We start from the raw sequence: 7,066 nt of genomic DNA on the forward strand, positions 1-7,066 counted from the left end.
TCTTAATGTCAACTAGTTATCCATCAGTTTCCTATACCGAAATTATAACAGAAAATCCCGGTCGGATAGATTCGTCAAAAACCTTTACCGATTCGGAACTCATGCGTTTGAAGGCGAAAGGAAACCCCTCGTGAGGCCCTCGACCGGCTGAGTGACACCAAATAATGAAAAGCAGATACAAGTCCGGAATCCTCGCTAATAAATCTACAATAATATATAACTGTCTCAAAAGGATCCTCGACGTGGCCTCCGCCTAGTTTATTCAAGAGCGAAACGGGCTTCGTCACTTCGCAAGCCGATGACACTCCTCGCCAATCCCTTCTCAATCAAATGAAGAGCGCTATCGAAGAATGCGTCGGCAAACGGCGAGTCGAAGCTGCCAGCGGACTGGAGGCTTCCGTGGAGGGATAAGCTGAAGTTTGGGAAGAAGTTTGGAAATTCTATCGAGGTCGGAGAGTACTGAGTGAGAACTCCACCCGAAACATGATAAGAGGTCGTGAGTTCGAGGAATGCTTGATCGACTCGAATCTTGTCTTTAGTGAGCAATGCCGAGTTCCTTGAAATATCGGTTCCAGAGTACAGAAGTGGGGAACGTCTCCTGACTCGACGCTCGCGGATCTTCACTTCTGTAGCCTCCAGAGAGTCAAATTCCGGGGTCTATCTCAGACCCGGTAAGATTTTGTTTGCCTCTGATCTCTGCAAGCGATGGGCGCATGCGAATATTCCTCAGGGAAGGCGCAGAGATCCCAAGCGAAGATTCCGCGGCTTAACCCCCTCTTGATCCTGGTGCTGTTGATCGGCGCCAATGGACAGAAGATGAGCTCTGCGATTCGATTCAGTGTCTGCCCGCCTGGCTTGCCCGCCAAATCGCTCGCATCAAAGGACACGGGTCTTTTTGCGGTGCGATGACTGCGGCGGTCATCTCACTGGAGCGGTTTCGTCCCGCTATGGCTGATGCGATATCTGAGTATCCGCACCTGCTCTCCGATGATCTCGAGTGAGCGCGCTCCCTCTTCTTCCTGCAGTCGTCAATGTTCGATGCATGTGGGTTCATGACATGAGTGTCGAATTTTCGTTACCGGAGTCCTCGCCCTGATCAGCACCCCGCACGTCTGTCTCGAATTCAGCCTGATCGCTCTCCGCGAATACCCTCCTCGTCGCACGGAACCGGGCAGCTCCGCGAATACTCCCGAGAACCTGGAGTAAGGTTTCAAAATATCTCAGCTTCGCTCCATAAGAAAACACCGCTCTTAGCCGGAGAGCCTCGAGGTCAAACGGCATTTGGAGTTGAATTTCCGTAGTTTCCGCGGGGGCAGGGTTTCCGTGAATATCAACAGGAAGATGAACAGCTCAGAGCTGAGAGCTCGCTAGTGCGGGACTTACATTCTCAGGAGCTACTTCAGCCTTGGGGAATGAGCCGCGAGCCTGACGAGACGTATAAGAGCAGCGTTCATACAGACCGTATATCCTCAAGAGGTGGAGGGCCGCGTTCCACCGCGCCGGACACTCTGTCGCTCGAACTCAGACCGGCTCCCGAGAGTCAGGGAGAAAAAGTCGGAACGGATTTTTGTAATTTTGCACACCCCTCTCGACGAATGTTGCTCGGCATGATATCGCAGTGGAATCCCCTCCCCACTACTATCCACTACTTCGTTCCTAGCGGCCTACGGTCAGATTGACATCCGTGATCTATTCGCTCCGTCGGCTTGAATTCGTGCCCACGCATGGCTCGCCTTCGACTGTTCTTCATTCCATTCACCGTCGAATTCGGTGGAAAAAACAATCGGAGCGATGAGAATTCTCACGACTTCGATCAAAAGTTCCACGGTGCGACCTCGTCACTGATCGGAGCTGGTAGATTCGAGATGATCGATTCCGTCGACGCATCGGAGCTTCGAGGCTGGTACTGTGAAAATGCTTCCCACGTGGATCAAATAAGATCTGTTCGTCACACGAACATAGGTATGATCACGCGTGTCAGAGCGCGGATCATCCCGGTCGAAATAGATTTCCGTAGAGAGATTCTTGTGCTGACTCTCGTCTCCATCGAGGGTTTTCCCAGATGTCGGAGTTGTTTCTCGAATGTTGGGAAATTCGAGACCTCGGCCGACCTGTCCGACATCGCGCGGTGTACGCCGCTGCAATAGAATACGAAAACGAGCGCGGCTGGGGCAAGCCTTAGTGGCTTGCGGAGTGATCTAGGCTTGATCAGGAATTCAGACGTCCCTTACTCGACGCAGTGAGTAATTCACTCGTCACGAGCTGACCGATGCGATCGGGTGTTTCGAACCCTTGCTGGGTAAAAAGGATGATAGAGACCCAGAGCGCGGATATCCAGCTCATTCCATCCTGGGCTCCAGGCCTGTGATGAGACGATCGTATCAGGTAAGGAGCATCGCTCCGATCTTCGTCGCACACTCGCCCGGCGCGGCGTCCGCTCAGCAGATCTCGCTCTGTTGATGCTCCCCGTGGACGTCGACGAAATCCGCAGTCGTCGCCAACGCGATCTGTACGGCGAAACTTGAGCCAGCGTTCACGCCTGGTTCATTCGGAAATATTTCCCACGGCCGTATGCAGAGAGCGATGAGAATCCGGTCGATGCCTCATTCCACCTCGGATACGATTTCCCTTTCAACCCATACTAGGAGCAATACAAATGATACATGTAATCTTGTAACGGAGGGAATAAGGATGCCCTATCTTAGATAAATTCAGGGGCGCCGCATCGCTCCCATCGATCCAGACTTCATTATGGTGCCCTCGAACAGCTTCATAGGCCTAGAACCGAATTTCAGGGGGAAATCGTGGAATAATATTTCGCGTTCGTAGCTATGAGATGATAGGGAGTCGCGCATTGGAACGACGGATGCATGACATATCGCCTGACCTCCATATTACTAGAACAAATGATGAAATGGGTGCAGGGTCCAGTCAAAATCCGAGTGCCTAGTCTGGCTACCGAATCCGCTGCAGGTGAGCATTTTGTTTTGTCGGGGAATCCGACCAGGAGTTAGGATGAGGAGGTTGTCAGCATGAACGTCTATAGCGGTATCGACCCCGACGAGTCTACATGTCGTATCTTCCCATGGCCGCAGGTCCTTGAGAAAATTTCCTGCATCATGGGTTACGTCGTATTTGCAGATCGAGGTGATTCTCTTCGACCGATGCTGCTGCTCTCCAATGAGGCGAATTTCCTCTCTGCGAGGGAATAATTGAGAGCTGGTTAAGCGCGTGGAATCGAGCTCCAGAATCAAGACGGATGGAAATCGAGCCTGGAACCGATAGAGCATGAATGTTTCTCTACCCCCTTCGTGCAAAGATATGATCGGGCATCCTCCTATCCACAAGTCAGGCTTGGATGGTGTCTATCATAACATTGTTTCCCTCGGCTGATTCCCCGATCGATCATGAGGTCATCTGTCCGGATGATATTCTGGACGCCCGCTTGTCGTTCATACATGCCCTCTCCCCATGATCGAACAAATCATTGAAGGAGTTCTTCTTTTGCTTCGTGCGATAATGTGCGCCGTGAGAAGAGAGAGGAGAAGCACTCTCAGTCACGAGCAATGAGTCATGAGTGCATCCTGCCGGCGGATGCTCACGCGCATGCGCCGTCTCCTTCTGTCGTCGTCATGTTTGTTGTGATACGTGAGTGCCAGGTCCAGGTGTGTCGCCAAACTCTGGGTCGTGCCTTTGCTCTCGTGTGAAGAAGTACTGTTTTCATTCACGATGCCGAAGCTGATACACGGATATTGGGAAATCCGGGGTCTTGGACAACCCATCCGACTGCTGTTGGCGTACGTCGGAGAAGACTATGAAGACAAGCGTTACTACACGGGACCGGCTCCCGACTACGACAAGTCTCAGTGGCTCGCGGAAAAATTTCAACTCGGTCTGGACTTTCCCAACCTGCCTTACATCATCGATGGCGACGTGAGGATGACGCAAACTCATGCCATCATGCGATACTTGGGCAGGAAACACGAGCTCGTAGGTACCAACGAAAACGAAATTGTGCGTTGCGAGCTGGCCGAACAGCAGTTGGCCGACCTTCGAGGGTGTTTGGTGGACTTGTCGTATTCACGAGGCGAAGCCTTCGAAGAGATGAAGCCCATCGCCATTGATAGGATGAAGCGAACTCTCAGGGAATTCTCTTCATTCCTCGCGGACCGCCCGTGGATGGCAGGCGACCGTTTGACCTACGCCGACTTCCTCTGCTACGAGATTTTTTTCCAAGCGCACGTACTTGACAAATCCCTATACGAGGGTTTGGAAAATTTACTCGCATACAATAGGCGATTCGAAGCGCTCCCAACGATAGCAGCTTATATGAAGTCCGACAAGTTCATCAAGTGGCCTTTCAACAACAACATGGCGACCTTCGGCTCGAGGAGCGACCCCTGTCCCTTCTGAGCATCGGTCCGCGCGTCAACCCATGATCCATGATGGGAAATTCTAGCATGATTTGGGAGGATTGCCTCTTATGAACGAGGCATGCACTCATCAGAGAACCGAATAAACGGGAGATCCGAATTCTCACCTTGGCTGTCTTTTCTCTCTTATAGTTAGCTTCGGAGGCCTGACCTCATTAGGAGACATCGTTTCGAATTAGCGGCGGGTTGATATCTCTCACTTATTCACACCGATTCGACTCGTGCTCATCCCCTTATGTCCTCTAGTCTGAGTTCGACTACAACTGACTGCAGGCTTCGCTGAGGGAAAGTCACTGTCTGCAGCTCCGTTTGGAATGTGCGGTTTCCGTCGAGTGACCTTACGCAAGACTATGCGCTCCCCGGACACTTTTATGGGGCCCATGCCTCGGCGACCGCTTAGAACAAGAGGCGGTAGTCCAAAGCCAGTCCTCGCTATCCGATGAATCCGAACGGGGGAGGCGGCAACGAAATCGGCGGGGAGACTTTTCTGTACTTGCGTTGCTGCGGCTTGTGCGCGAATCATCAGCAGCTTCGCATGGAGCTGTTGAAGCTCGCTAGGGAGCGCCCTCAAGTAAAATAAATGGATGAACGACCTGACATCTAGAGACCAGAGCGTGAGCATGACGGCGGGGCTCCGCTCCTTCCCAAGAGATGAACTTTCACAGGAGCTAGTTTTCCAACAGAGACCTCTCTAGGTGATCGCAGAACCGCACGCAAAGAATGTATCCTTACTCACTCAGAATTGGTGGGGCCTCGGAGGCGCGGCACATACGTGTCTTTTCCCCTCGTACGTCCCTGGAGAGGGATGAGGCTTCAGATTTTTCCGAAACCAGTCGAAGATGAATAATACTCCCGGAGTGATTTTTAATTATCGGCAAACAGAGAAGTGAGTCCCAACCTCGCGTCTGCGGATACTCTCAACGGGCGGCTTAATGATGACAAAGGCGTAGGAGTCGTCCAGGTGGCGAGAGACAACGACTCCAGAATTCATGGACGGAGGGAAGTCCTCCCCCTGACTGAAGGATGACGTGACTCTGAGCGATCAACCTGTGCGGCGGGCCGTTGAGACTACTTCCGTCGAATCAGCCCGCGCTTCCTTTTCGGGACCCAGTCATTAGATCCAACCGCGATGTATCGAGAATTCCATCAGTCTCTTTGATTTCGACCATTGGCACAGTCGGCACTGTCGCCCGGCACGCAGGCACAGTCTTTTCGAACATAAAGCTCCGGCTTGAAGCTCAAATCGACTGCGATTTAGAGTATCGAAGATGAAAATTCGGGGTAGGAATCGTATGGATAATATTCTCACACTGCATGTGTCGCTGATCCGATCTTGATTTGGGTGACGGTGATCCCGAGGAGGATTCGACCTTCTCGCGCGATCTCGTGTTCCTGCAGAAGTTCTCTCAATTCCACCGAATCTCGGTCCTCCGAAGGTTTTCCCGAGGAAGAATGAACTCGACGACGAAACGAAACTCTCGCGTTCCAAGTTCACCGACGCGACGCTCGAAAGCTCATGTCAGATGCCAGTTGCACTCCGAGCGCGAACGGGGCTCTTCACGGTTCGAGTCACCATATTGGTTTTTGAAGAAGAATGCGCGATCCTCCAATCTCCGGCTTCTCCTCCATGCCCTCCTTTGTCTCTCCCGACTGGACAGCTGAATTTTCAGATATCACACTCGAAGACAGCTTTGATCATGGGGATGGCAAACCCACACATTTCCAATGCCCACATATCCTATTCCGTTCTCCCTCAGCTCAACGTATGTCTCCGTCGCTGCCGTTGGTGCCATTCCGAATGTGCGCGGTAATAAATCTTCCTCAATCGGAGCTCCACTGTAGGCGTCCCTCCATCTCTTTTGTCCCCGAACAGCCATTCCGAAGCTATTATTAAAGTATCACTGTCGCAAGGCGGAAATGCAGTGGAGCGGCGTTGCCCCACTGCCTACGACGCTGTGGTCGTTTGCTCTTCTGGGATTCCTCATAAACTCCCCGAGAGTTTCTCGGACAGGACGCACTCTCCACTGCTCTTGAATATCACGGGGTCCACGGATGGTCTCTCGCTCGCTCGCAAAAACGGTTCTTAAAGACCTAGATATAGAAAGCCGGTTCGAAATCACAATCGATGTACCTGAGAGAGGAACATGTCGTCCGCAGAGGGACGTCCTCTAGAATCCGGCAATCCAATGGTATACATTCACAACAGCCAAACATCATGAATCATGAGTCACATTCGGAAAGTCCCTGGAAATTAAGAAAGGGTACAGCCGAATAACGTGGCGATCCCGGCTACGATCTGTTTTGGAAAACTGACTAGATAGGGTGATAGCTCTCGGTTAGTAGAAGACTTTTTCACGAGTCTCTCAGAAATAGACGCGGCCAGTTTCGAGAAAAAGGTCAAAGTTCAAAAATCTTAAAATGCGATTTTCTCGAAAACGGTGAGAGCTAGAGGGTCGTGCTTGGTCTCGTTGGAAAGCTGGCGAAAAATGCCACAATTCTAGCCCGGTCCCATTTTCCTCAGTACTTTTCATCATCATTTTTTTCCGAATTTTAATTTTCTTCAAGCTCCCAGACACCGAAGACCTTCGTGAACATGGATGACACTATGTCACAAATAAACCCCGTAAACCCAT

General features: G+C 51.6%; 1 pseudogene; it reads left to right on the forward strand.

The window, feature by feature from the left end:
* Positions 1-3,630: 3,630 nt before the first annotated feature.
* Positions 3,631-4,537, forward strand: LOC100903432 (glutathione S-transferase Mu 1 pseudogene; annotated as a pseudogene).
* Positions 4,538-7,066: the final 2,529 nt, after the last annotated feature.

Source organism: Galendromus occidentalis, unplaced genomic scaffold, assembly GCF_000255335.2.
Source record: "Galendromus occidentalis unplaced genomic scaffold, Mocc_1.1 scf7180000077526, whole genome shotgun sequence".
Classification (NCBI taxonomy): Eukaryota; Metazoa; Arthropoda; class Arachnida; order Mesostigmata; family Phytoseiidae; genus Galendromus; species Galendromus occidentalis.